The sequence below is a fragment of the Canis lupus genome, chromosome 10 (genome assembly GCF_003254725.2).
Source record: "Canis lupus dingo isolate Sandy chromosome 10, ASM325472v2, whole genome shotgun sequence".
NCBI classification, from domain to species: Eukaryota; Metazoa; Chordata; class Mammalia; order Carnivora; family Canidae; genus Canis; species Canis lupus.
In genome coordinates, this window is record NC_064252.1 from 14645106 (window position 1) to 14658464 (window position 13359).

Below are 13359 nucleotides of genomic sequence, written 5' to 3' on the forward strand. Positions count from 1 at the left end.
AGTAACACTCCATCTTATTTTGAGCTTGATCTGAGCATAAATAGGACATTCCTTGAAAATGATGGACAAAGTCAAGGGAACAGGTGTTTACTGCACAGCTGTTTTGTGTTATATATTTTGACCTATACCATTTCGTTTAATTCCCCAAGCAACACTCAAGAAAAGGCATTTCTAGTCCTGGGCTCATACACTAGGAAGCCAATATCAAGGAGTAACTGATGGAATCAGACTTAAAAGTCTCTATGTGTATGATCAGAAAGCTCATGATCTTTTCATTAAAAGTTTCTCTTTGTTACAAAAAAAAAAAAAAAAATCAGAAATCTCCCATTAGCCTGAGTCCGAGAAGACTGTGTAGATATCCTTTTGTTAGGAAGTAATCCCATCTTGTCGCTTGGCAGATTACCCTGGTTGGTAAGGCCACTCGTCCTAAAACTGTGCTAACATGTATCCACAGTAGTCATCAGCTCTTATTTTTACTCCAGTCTTATTCCAACAACTTCTGTGCTCCTAAGCAATGGTCTATATTCATGTTTGTTCTGAGCAAGTATTAGAAAAAATTGTTTCCCATTAATTGGGTTATGTATGATTTTAAGTCAAACAGATCACAGTGGGCAATACATCTTGTGTTTAAAATCACAATAAATAATACTTCCAGAGCTTACTGAAACTGTATTATTGAAAAAATTAGTCATGATTTATTTCTATGGTATCTCTGTGATGATAATTCCCACTTACTTTGAATACATATATGTTTGTATGATCCATTTAAAATAATCATCCATAAGATGAATAGGTATCCTTCTGATTTGACAAGGATTCAAATATCTTAGAAATTGTTCCAAGAGAGATTATCTTCAGTATTAAGAACTACTGCTTGTCATCGGGTGTCTGTGTTCGTGCCAAGCACTGTCCTAAACAATAAGAACCTTATCTCTAATCCTCATAAACCCCTGCAAGGCGGATGTAAATAGCCTCATTTTCTAAATGTGGAAATTCAAGCTTAAACTGTATAAATAACTTGTGTGAGGTCACAAAACTACAAAGTGGAAGAATCAAAAGTCAAACACAGTGTTGCTTATGAAACTCCGCGTAGGGAGCCGTCTAAGCGGTCTTCTTAATTGGCTCCATCTTTTTTCTCCAGTGCTTCAGGAGGAGACCAGGCCCTTGGGGTCCTGAGGCCCAGAGGCAGAGCTGGAAACACCAGGCTCTGTTCAATGTGTGACCCGGTTTTATCAGTAATAAAATACATGATGCTTTTAGATACGTATTCGGTCTCCAGTGTTAATCCTTCACGTGATTGCTGGTGGTAAGCCATTAGCATTCACACGGTTCCATAGACCAAAAACCAAATTTTCTAATTCTGACCTTCTTCCCGTTCCATTTTCCATTACACCGCATTGTTTCTGAAATTAGAATTTTGCTTTCATTTCAGGTGGCAAATTAGCTATTTTTCTTCTTAGGATATACTTCAATGATACTGAAATGTATACAATAATATAACAAAAAGTCATATCCCCACTGCAGCACTTATTTTGCTTCTGAGTTTGCAATTTGGGCTGATTTGCATGAGGGTAGCTCATCTCTGCTCCCCTTAGCATCCAGTAGTTCAGCTCAATGTCTGGAATCATGTAAAGTGATTTTCGCTAGGGACCTTTGCTAGGGTGTCAACGGGAACACAGACATGTGGTCTCTCCAAGAGGCCTGTTTCCTCACGATCTAATGGTTCAGTTTCAAAGGTGAGATTCCAAGAGAGAGTCTGCTAGAAGCTCCAGTCCTCTTCTAACCTGCTTCAGAAATCCCGTGACATCATTTCCACTACATTCTAGTATTCTACTCATCAGAAACAAGTCTCTAAATTCAACCCATGTCTAAGAGGAGGGACCCAGTCACTTGTGGGGTATTAAAGAGTTTGTGGGCCTATTTTAAAATTATAGATATAGGTATCAATGTATAGGTATAATTACGCATATATTAGGATTACAAATATAATCATAAGTATTATAAATTATATTATAAATATATATATATATAAATATATATGATATATAAAAATATACACTTATAAATATTCTACTGTGATATTCCTTTTTTGTTCAGTACTATACTTTTATTTGTCCTTATTGATTTCTCTCTTTTTAAAAAAGATTTATTTATTTATTTATTTGAAAGAGAGAGAGGGAGAGAAAGCATGAGCAGGGGGAGAGGCAGAACAAGGAGAACAAGGAGAGCCCAGGCCTCGATCTGGGAACTCCAGGATCATGACATGAGCCTAAGGCAGACACTCAACAGACTGAGCCACCCAGTCAGTCCTGGTTGATTTCTTTTATAGTGATATTATCCTAAGATTATCCTACAATATCAGGCTAAACTTATGATTATTTTAACATGTGAACAGATAGATGTAGGAATAAACATAAATACATGCATATGCCTGCATTGATACACATACACACATTTCCTAGTTGTCTGCTAAAAGGGCCTAGAAGCAATGACATGGCAAGTGCCCAGATACTGGCTTCTGCATAACATTCTCCAGTACAAGGAATCAGAGTTTCTTTGGAGGAATGTCTAATTTTAGAGCTGGAGCACGGAAGACGCAAGCTGAATTAGGGGCATCTTATACGCCAGAAAATGAGGAAGTACTCAAACACAAAAGACGGGGGGATGTCAGTGAGGTAGGAAACAATCTGCAAGAGCTCCCAAGGACCAAAGCAGGAACAATTAGAGCAAGAATAAGTAGGACTGTATTGGATTATAACCTAAAGTAATAACAACTGCAAAGATGTCCATCCTACCAATAAAAATGAATGACTGAAGAAACAGACAAGCGAAGGGAAATGCACAGATTTTCCTTTCAGAAGAATTCTAAATTACATAAGTAGAAACTGTGTCCTTCAGGAGGAGGTAAAGTTTAACCCCCTTTTCTACCCCCACTTGAATGTAGGTTGGACTGAAGGACTTGCTTCCAAAGGATAGAGTTTGAAAAGGTAAAGAAACCTACAGTGGACACCTGGCAGGGGATGCCTTAACCAACAGGTAAGGATTAACAGTGATGTTACACGGTTGCATGCACCTTGATACGATGCGATGAGAAAACACTTCATTGTGGTATTTTTCCACAGAACCCACAGTCCCAGTATCATCGTGACAAAAACCCAAACTGATGAACATTCTATAAAATATCTAACCAGAACCCATTCAAATTATTAAGATCATGAAAGATAAACACAAAACAAAACACTAAGAAACTCTTCAAAATCAGAAGAGACTATAGAGATCAATGACTAGGTGCAACAAAGTATTCCGGATTGGATCCTTTAACTGCAACAAAAAAAGGCAATGATAGAAAAGCTGGAAAATCCAAATAAAGTCTTTGTTTTCTTTTTTGCACCAATATCAATTTCTACCATGATCATGTAAGATTCTATCATTGTGGCAAACTTCGTGAAGGGCCTAAAGGAACTTCTTGGACTATCTTTGTATCTTTTCTGTAAATCTAAAATTATTCCAAAACAAATTTACAAACTGAAAAAGAGGAATATTCCACAAGTTGGTTTTTTTTACCCTTTTCTTTTCTTTTTTTCTAAAATTTTTATTTATTTATGATAGTGACACACACAGAGAGAGAGAGAGAGGCAGAGACACAGGCAGAGGGAGAAGCAGGCTCCATGCACCCAGAGCCCGACGTGGGATTCGATCCCGGGTCTCCGGGATCACGCCCTGGGCCAAAGGCAGGCGCCAAACCGCTGTGCCACCCAGGGATCCCTTTTCTTTTCTTTTCTTTCTTTCTTTCTTTCTTTCTTTCTTTCTTTCTTTCTTTCTTTCTTTCTTTCTTTCTTTCTTTCTTTCTTTCTTTCTTTCCTTTCTTTCTTTCTTTTTTTTTTTTCCAAAACCAAACCTAGATTCAGCTTTCTTTGCAGCTGAGAGTTGCCAATTATGGAAATAAAGTATAAAGAGAACTTTTATAGTGTTACTTTTTCTGTTTCTTGTTACTTCTTAAAATCCAATCAGTGACTCAAGGCAGCCTTAAATTCACTAGGAAGACAACCATGTGCTAAATAAGGATGATGGAGAAGAAAAGTAAAAGAAGCCTGATTCCTTAATGGCCTCACTGCATTTCAGTAGTTCCCTGGACTCTCTAACCTGTTCTCGCTGCATGAGATAAACTCCTTCATATTTATTTTACTGCTAAGTTTTCTGGTAACATGATGGATATCTTAATTTTATAGCATTCACCACATCTTCATCCTTGTACAGGTCTCTCTGTGCGTGTGTGCATGGAGCTGATGTGTAATAGGGCAGGCACGTCCTTGCTCTTACTAAATAATGCCAAGCTCTCTATCTGAGTGTAAGAGCTCAAATTTTCTCACCTCTTCATTAGGACTTCAGAATTGTCAATACTTTCTTTTATGTGTGTGTTTTCTTTTCTTGTTTACTTTTTTTTTAATGTGGCCCTTTATAACCCAAATTGAGAATACATTATTATTATATTCTGCATTATTTTAGTATGAGCATAGCTTATTTAATGTTTGTATCTTAGGGGCAGTTAAGCCATTTATCTTAGAATTTCTCTTTAATCCAAAATATAAACTTACTTACCTATATTTTGTTTTCTTATTTTTAAAGATGTACGAATTTATGTCATCAAGGATTAATTATTATGATAAATTTTAAGATTTTCTTAAAACTTGGGGCTCCTGGGTGGCTCAGTCGGTTAAGCTTTTGCCTTTGGCTTCTGTCAAGAGCCCATGGTCATGGGATCGAACCCCACATGGGACTCCCTCCTTCTCCCTTTTCCTCTGTCCCTCCTCCTGTTCATGTTCTCTTTCCTTTTTCTCTCTCTCTTGCCCTGTGCATTCTCTCTCTCTCTCAAATAAATAAATACAAATCTTTTTTTTTAAAGTTGTGGTTTAACTTAAATTTTTTTCCTAAATTGACAGCTCTAAATTTAATGCCATTTATTAAATGATCTACTTTTCCTTCTGACCTGAAATATATCACTCACTTAATTACCATTTACACAAGTTTTGTTTCATTTCTGTTTGATTTAAGTGATTGATTGGTTTATTAGTGCACTGATGTTCTTTAAACTACCACAACTTATAAATAGCAATAATTATAGTTAATATATTAATTGAATGCTGAAAATTTGCCACTTTTCTCAATGATTTACATACATTATCTCAATTAATCCTTGCAGCAAAATCACAAAGTAGAGAACTATTGATGTCTACATTTTACTGATCATTAAATTTAATTATAAAAATATTGAAAATTATCAAGATTACAGATTCTGGAGGCAGTTTTTGATTTAAGTGTCTTTTACAGTTTCTATTTGAAATAAAATATATTTTCTATTTTCCTAAATGCATTACAAACTGGGATATATATCTCTGTAGTATGCTCAAATGGTCTTGAACCTGGAGTTTCTGAAACTCTAAAAAATGGCTATTGATTAGTATTCGATACTGCTTGGTATCCGATTTCAAAACATATTGCAAAGCTATATTACTTACGATACTGTGGGATTATTATGAAGACAGAAAAATAGGCAAATAGAACTGGACAAAAAAAAAAAAAAGAAAAAAAAAAGAGTTCAGATATAAGCCTGCAACTAGGTGGTCATTTGATTTTCAATAAGGGTACCACTGCAGTGATCTTTTCCTGACATGGTATTGGTCTCACTGAGTGTCTGTATAAGAAAAAAGTGATCTTTGATTCTTGCCACTCATCCTTTCAACAACAACAACAACAACAACAACAAAACAACAAAAACCAATTTGAAGTGGATCATATCCTTAATGTGAGAGGCAAAATGATAAAATAAAATTTCTAGAAGAAAGCTGAAAGGAGTATCTTTCTTGTCTTATGGAAGGAAATTAGTTCTTCAACATGGAACAGAAGGCATCAAATATAAAAGAAAATAATCAGTAAACTGGACTCTACTAAAATATGAATATATATTTATCAAATACACCATGGAGGGAATATAAAAGGCAAGCTGTAGGTGGGGAAAGTACGTTTAAAACAAATAAATCCAACAAAAGACTCCTATTGGAAATATAAAATCCTTCACATCAGTAAGAAAAATGAAAAGAAAGCAGACGTACATTTGAGGCTTTTGAACATAAGTGTGTATATGTTTAATAAAATGCATAATAATATGCATAGCAGTTTTATTTATAATATGAAAAAAATGAAAAAAAAATCAAATGCCCCACAAAAGGAAAACACATAAGTCAATTGTATTACTGTATTTAGATTCATACAGTGGAACACAACTCAGCTACTGATATGTTCACCATGGATGAGTCTCACAGAGATTATGTTTAGAAACAGAGTCTGCAAACACTTGCTTCTTTAGTGCACGCCGTGTGATCCTCCTTATATGAAATTCAACGACAGGCACAGAAGTTTTACCAGTTACACAGGATTCAACCACAGGAGACTCTATCTGTTTATAATTGGCTTGTGTAACCGGAGGGGCTTCCTAGGCCAGTTCAAAGTCTGTGGGTCATGCAGTCGTGGGCAGCATCGGGAACAAGCTGGAAGCCAGGCAGATCTGAAACTTGTCTATTTTCTACAAGCAGAAGTTTCTCTCCCCTTTCAAGGAAGACCTAAACTCTCTTTTAAAAAAATCTCTGAAAAAAAAAAAAAAAAAAAGAAAGAAAAAAAAGAATCTTTGGCTGGGCAGCCTGGGTGGCTCAGCAGTTTAGTGCAGCCTTCAACCCAAGGCCTGATCCTGGAGACACGGATCGAGTCCTGCATCAGGCTCCCTGCATGGAGCCTGCTTCTCCCTCTGCCTGTGTCTCTGTCTCTGTCTCTCTTTCTCTCTCATGAATAAATAAATAAAATCTTAAAAAATAATAATAAAAGAATCTCTGGCTGATTAAGTCAGAATGACGTAAGGTAACATAAAGTCCACTACTTAGGGTCTATAATTATATCTGCAAAACCTTCCCACAGCAATAATTAGATTAGTATTTAACTGAATGACTGAGAGAAGGTGTTCAGAGGCTACAAAATGGCTGCTCTATTCCTTCGGCCCGACGTCACTGGAGCACATCTCCTGTAGGCTACTTTATCTACAAACATACTAAAAACTGAGTTTAAAAAAAAAAAAAAGAAAAGAAAAGAAAAATAAAAATTGAGTTTCGGGGAATGTAATTGAGCTGAGCCAGGTGACACCCCACAAAGCTGTCAGTCTTTGATGGTAATTGAAAGTCATAAAATGATTCCCTGGTGGGTGGTAGCTATTGACTAGGAAGGAGCAGAAGTGCTTTTGGGGGAGGATAAATCTTTTATAGCATGATTTGGCCGGTGGCAATGCAGATAGAGGTGTAAACATTTAGCAAACTGTACGCTTAAGATTAGCAAAGTTCAGGCTCTTTATTGTACGTGTGTTATAACCCAATTTAGAAAAAAAAATGAGAAGAAAGAGTAGGGCTAAGCTGGACAAAGGAATTGTGAGTGCCAGCTGAAGAAGGAAAATATGTCTTACTGAGTGAACATCTAGTTAGGTGTTTTGGAAGTAAGAGAAGTTTCACTTATATTAAGGGCTTAAGTATATTGAGCATAGATTTGAGGTCAAGTGAAAGACGGAACACACAGTAGGAGGAAGTTCCTGGATACATGAGAAGAGCCTAGAATTTGAAAAGGCCTTGTAATCCACGTAGAAGATTTTGGACTTTCTCCCAAAGATAACAGAAGGATATCAAAGTAATGTAAGTAGCATAATCACATAATCAAATGGATTTTTATGAACTCACTCTGGCTGCTCGGTGGAGACCTGATTGGTAAGGGGCAAAAATGGAGTGAGGGACTCATTGGGCTTCACAAATCTATAGCCCTCTGGCATTCAGGATGTCACTTAACCTATTGATGCCTCTGTTTCCTCATCTCTAAAAGTATGTGTTATCAAGTCTGCTGACTTACCTCACTGGATGGCTCCAAGGATTGGTGCATATGGCTGTTTACAAGCTGTATGTTATAAGTATTTGTCAAATGAATGAATGAATGAATTTGCCCAGATGTCTAAATTGTTAACGAGGTTGTAACAGTAGCATAGCACTGGCGGCATCACCCTGTGTCACAGACTGCCCATTTCCCTCCATATTTTTCTTTCTTTTTTTCCAAAATGATAACATGTTTAACCAGGCACGTGTGTGTCTAGGAAAAAAAGACCTTATTTATCCCCCAAGTATCTTAAAGGTAGACAACGAAGTTCTAACCAAATGGGATGCAAAAACATACGAGGTCTGTAGTGGTTCCCAGGAATTTCCTTAAGAGACATCTAGAACAAACCATTCAGAAATCTCTTCTTTATCCCTTCTGTCTTGTTTTCCAGGCTGCTCAAGCTGCCTTGCAAATGCACATTACAGTTGATGGAGGTGAGCAGAAGGGTTTGGAGTCCCTCAACGACTTTTCTACTGCTGAACTATACAGTTTCTGATATTTGTGCAGGTGAAAAATAAATCTCCCTTATTTAAAGCTGCTTTTACTCTAGATTTTTCTGTTACGAACTGCTAAACATAATGCTAAAAAAAAAAAAGAATTTGGTACTAGCAATGAGATGCTTAGATTAGTGAAAACTGCACCTTGTTCACTAACTTAACTGAATTATTCATGTGGCAATGACTCAGACACCGCAAGCTTGAAAAGCAACCTCAGTCTTTTTTTTGCAATGCATTTTGTGATATTATCTCCTGTATTTTCTTAAGACGCTATGGGCTGATAAAACTATAGTATTAGGAGAGCTAATAGGACAAATTTAAAATTTGATGTGCTTTGACTACTTTTGTTACTTTCTCAAAATTCCTAAAAAATGAAATGAACGTGAGTATGTCAGAAATCAAAAGAGACATGGTTACTCTACAGATGGCACGCTTTGCCTGTGGCAAGCAATCCAAGTTCACAAAAATTTTGGTGACTTGGAAACCTTCCAGTTTCAAAGCACCTCCAAATGAAAGTCTTAACAAGAGATAAGTCAAGTGCCTTGCCATATGAAGGTCAAGAGCCAACTGACAGAGATGAGATCAACTGTGCTATTTCCACACTGAGGACCATTGTCATAGATGGCTTTGACTGAGCCGTCATTACATCAAAACAGTTGAATGAGCAAAACACAGAGGATAGTAGAACAGACCAAAGTTTAAACTTAAAGGCTCTGTCTAGATTAGATTTGTGGCTCTGGTTACTTACACATGAAATTAAGCATAAGCTTACTGAGATTCTGAGGGAGTCATATTGTCAAAGAAATCAGTGGAGTCTGTGCTTATTCAACTAAGCAACTCATAGGTCCTGAAGATTGAACCAGCAAGAAGTAGGCTATGAAAGTCTGAACTCCCAACAAGGACCCTAATGACAGTCATCAAGGTGGTCAAGGAAGACAACAAACAATATATTTCCTCCCAAAGATCAGAATTGGGTGCTACCAGATTGGAAAAATCAAAGACATTATTTAACTATCAGAGAGGCTTCATAATTCCTATTTAGGGGGGATTTCATAATTTCAATGGCCATCTTACTGCTATTTCCCTTTATTGTTTTCCCAAAATGTGAGTTTTCACTGATGTTATCCTGCTCTCACTCTGCCATTTTATCCTAAGATACACATAGGTAACTTGTCTTTTAATTTATAAGTTAGTGTTCCATGAGAAGCTATAATACCCTGACATGATAAACAAAATGTCACCCAGAATTCCTAAACTTTGAACTACACGCAGTCATTAGATGCAACATTGGATTGAATTCCTTGAGGAGAGAGTAAGGGTGTTGTATATGTGGAAAGAAAAGTGTGGACAGTTACCTAGATGTCCAAAATGTTGGACTGCGACAGACTGTCTGAGCAAAAATAGAATGTAAAAGCGCATGTCCTGTGGCAGCTTCTAGAATCTTCCTTCAAGACATAAGCAGACATAAGGCATCTGCTTTTATAACTGTTCCCTTTCTCCATTTTGCTACCTGGAATATAAATAGGAATGCCGCTGGATTATGAAGAAAATGAGCACCCCTTAAATAGGGGAATGGGTGATCCAGAAGAAATCTGAATTTTGAAGGCTTTTTAGGGCAGAGTTGACATTTTTTTCTGGAATGCAAATTTCTATACTTTAATGTAGTCATAGTTATTTTGGACTTTTCTATATTTGTAGCCAAACCTAATGAACCAAGACAGGCTTACAATTTTCCTCTGCTTGAGCATTCCTCCTAAAAAATGGGTTCCTGGGATCCCTGGGTGTCGCAGCGGTTTAGCGTCTGCCTTTGGCCCAGGGCGCAATCCTGGACACCCAGGATCGAGTCCCACATCAGGCTCCCGGTGCATGGAGCCTGCTTCTCCCTCTGCCTATGTCTCTGCCTCTCTCTCTCTCTCTCTCTCTGTGTGACTATCATAAATAAAAAAAAAAAAAAAAAAAAGGGTTCCTGCCTTTTGTTGGTTTTACAACCAAGGGAAGTCATTCTTAAGGACCTGGGAGCCATTCCTTTGAGATAATCAAGAAAGATGACACTCTTTTCTCCCAGTTTCTATGAAAGGATAGGATCCTAATGTTGATAAACACTAATTAACACAGATGACTTGGTCACACCGACCAATCTCCTCAAAATATCCTTCCATACTTTTCCATCTAGCTCACTCCTGTATTTAAAAACTCTTCTGTTTTTTGTTTTAGTAAAGTTATATTCAATCTCCTTTCTCTATTACAATTGTCTTGAATATAGTCTTCCTTTCCTATTTAACTTTGTCTAGTAGAGTTTTTCTTATCAGTAGTCCTAAATAATATATCCTCTGTATAAGGAAAAATTCCTGTCACAACATGTCAAGCTACCTATTTATTATGCCTATATTGGCATATTCAATGATTTTATCGTTCTAGAAGAGGAAAAGAAAAACAGAATAAGAATGTCAGAGTGGAAGAACATTTTTTGGAAGAAATAGTGAGGTGAAAAGATGAAAGGCAAAACTGATCAAAATAATAATGGAAGAACTGAAAGGAGTAAAAGAAATGGAAAAAATAAATAATAGTACAATGGTCCATTAACAAAAAAGGTGATTGTTTAATTCCTTCACTCAGACTTTGTCTCTAGGTATTGGCCACAAATGGAAAATTAGTGAATTCTTTCCAGGTTTTCAGACAATCAGAATACATCATATTATTCTCAAAATAAAAAAGCAATATACCCCTACAGCTCTGTATTGAAGTTAAACACAAGTATTATAAGAGACTAGTGGCATGAATACATTTCCAGTAAAGTGAGACAATAAAATAAATATGGATATAGCTTAAAGCTCCTGTCTCCCTCAAACTTCTGTCAGTATATGCTATTTATGATGGTTGTTTTTATAACAATTACTATAACGCCACTTAATTATGATTGTTATTATGTAAATTTTATGTAAAGTGATGTGATTATTATGGAAATTGAAGGTAAATCTCATTTGTATTCTATTAGTAATACTTTAGATGAAGATGTAGGTTAATCACAAGAGAGTTATTTGAGATAAGCTTTAAAAAATGGAAGAGGGGAGTTTCTATTCTGATCTTTAAAAGCATGTGTACAAATAATAGTGAATTCATAGAACTTCAGTCATTTAATTTCATCTTTTTGATGAAATATGGCTCTATCAGTACATATATCAATGTACTGTCCTGTGGCTGGAATTTAACCTATGAGAGTCTGGAAATTTCTTATTTAGGAAATAGAAATTTTAATATCTTACTTTATCTCTTATGGGGTTACAACTTCTTAATATGATGTGCATTTTGGCTTTTTGACTTTTAAAATACTAAATGAATAAAATGAATATCTATTTAAAATACTAAATAAATAAAATGAAAATGGTCCGAATGAATTTATTTAAATCTATCTAAAATGAATATAGATAATCTCTTATCCAACCAAACATAAACCATTTTACACTTTCTTTCTACAGGATTCTACTATTTAAAATTTTTTTACAGTAAAATTTTATTTGCATAATCAAAGCTATAACATCATATGGTAGAACAGATGGCTAGTAATAATACCTTATTTGTATATACCTGTAACAGTTTACAAAGCAGTTTCATTTACATTATTTCAATTAAATTCAATGAGATGATTAATGGTGATTTTTGTTTTCAGTAGTCTCTTCAGTATTAAAGCAGCAAAGGGAACAAATTCAATCTTCACTTTCATTTTCAATAGAATTTTTAATTTTTATAAGTGTAACATACATTAACTGCATTTTAACATTAAACTTAAAAAAATCTTACTTGAGCCTGAAGCCTACTGTATGGAATTAATTAGCTAATTAATTAATTGTTCAACATTTAATAAATATCTGCTATTTTCAACAGGTGGGATTAGAGAATTCAGTATTTAAAAAAGAAATTTTAATATCTAAAATTTTTAGTAGTATGACATAGAGAAGGAGTCATCAACTCTGTTCAGAGTCAGGATAAAGGACTGGTAAGGAAAGGTTACAAATATTTATACTAAATTGAAGAGTTGATTTGGCTGATGGAGAAAAGGCAAGAAGGAAGCATTCATATTGGGTGGAATATAGCGTGATCTCTATTCATTTAAATTTTTGCAATTTACACTTTTCCTCAGTGTTTGGCATCAGGTGTAATGAAAATTTGTGACTATATTCCTGGTTTTCAGATTATCAAAATAATCTAGTCAACCTCTGAAGGACTATGAGGAAAGGCGACTTTGCCCATATTGAAGGTGTCTTTTGGGTTCTGCTCAGGGTATAGGAGTCCATTGGAAATTTGAGGAAACAGAGAAGTGCCTTAGCAAAGAAGAACCATTGATAAAATGAAAACTGACCTTTTATAGTTCTCAGAAGTAATTTTTAATTTATTTTTTATTTTTAAGTAATCTCTTCACCCAACATGGAGCTTGAACTTACAACCCCAAGATCAAGAGTCACATGCTCTACTGAGTCAGCTAGGTACCCCTCTCAGCAGCAATCTTAAAAATGTCTTTTTTTAAAAAAATTCATAGCATTATTACTACTGGTAGCAATAATAATATGTATATTTTTCCAAATACTTATTGTGTGCTGAGAATGACTATGTGCTCATTGTGATTCTACTCACTGGAATGAATGCTATTTCCAAACAAATTTCATAGAAAATAAAACCAAGTCTTTGAGGGGTTAAATAACCTGCCCAAGTTTCACATTCTGTAATGAAAAAGCTAGAACTGGAAATCTTAGCTGGTCTGACTATAGAGCTTTTCTTCATAACCACTAAGTTATTTTGTCACTCAGTTCCTTTTGAAAGACAGATTGTTAAGTAAAACATTTGGTATGTAAAGAGCGATGGGAGTGGTGCCATGGGAGTGAGGCTCCTGTCTGTGACCAGGCATGGAATT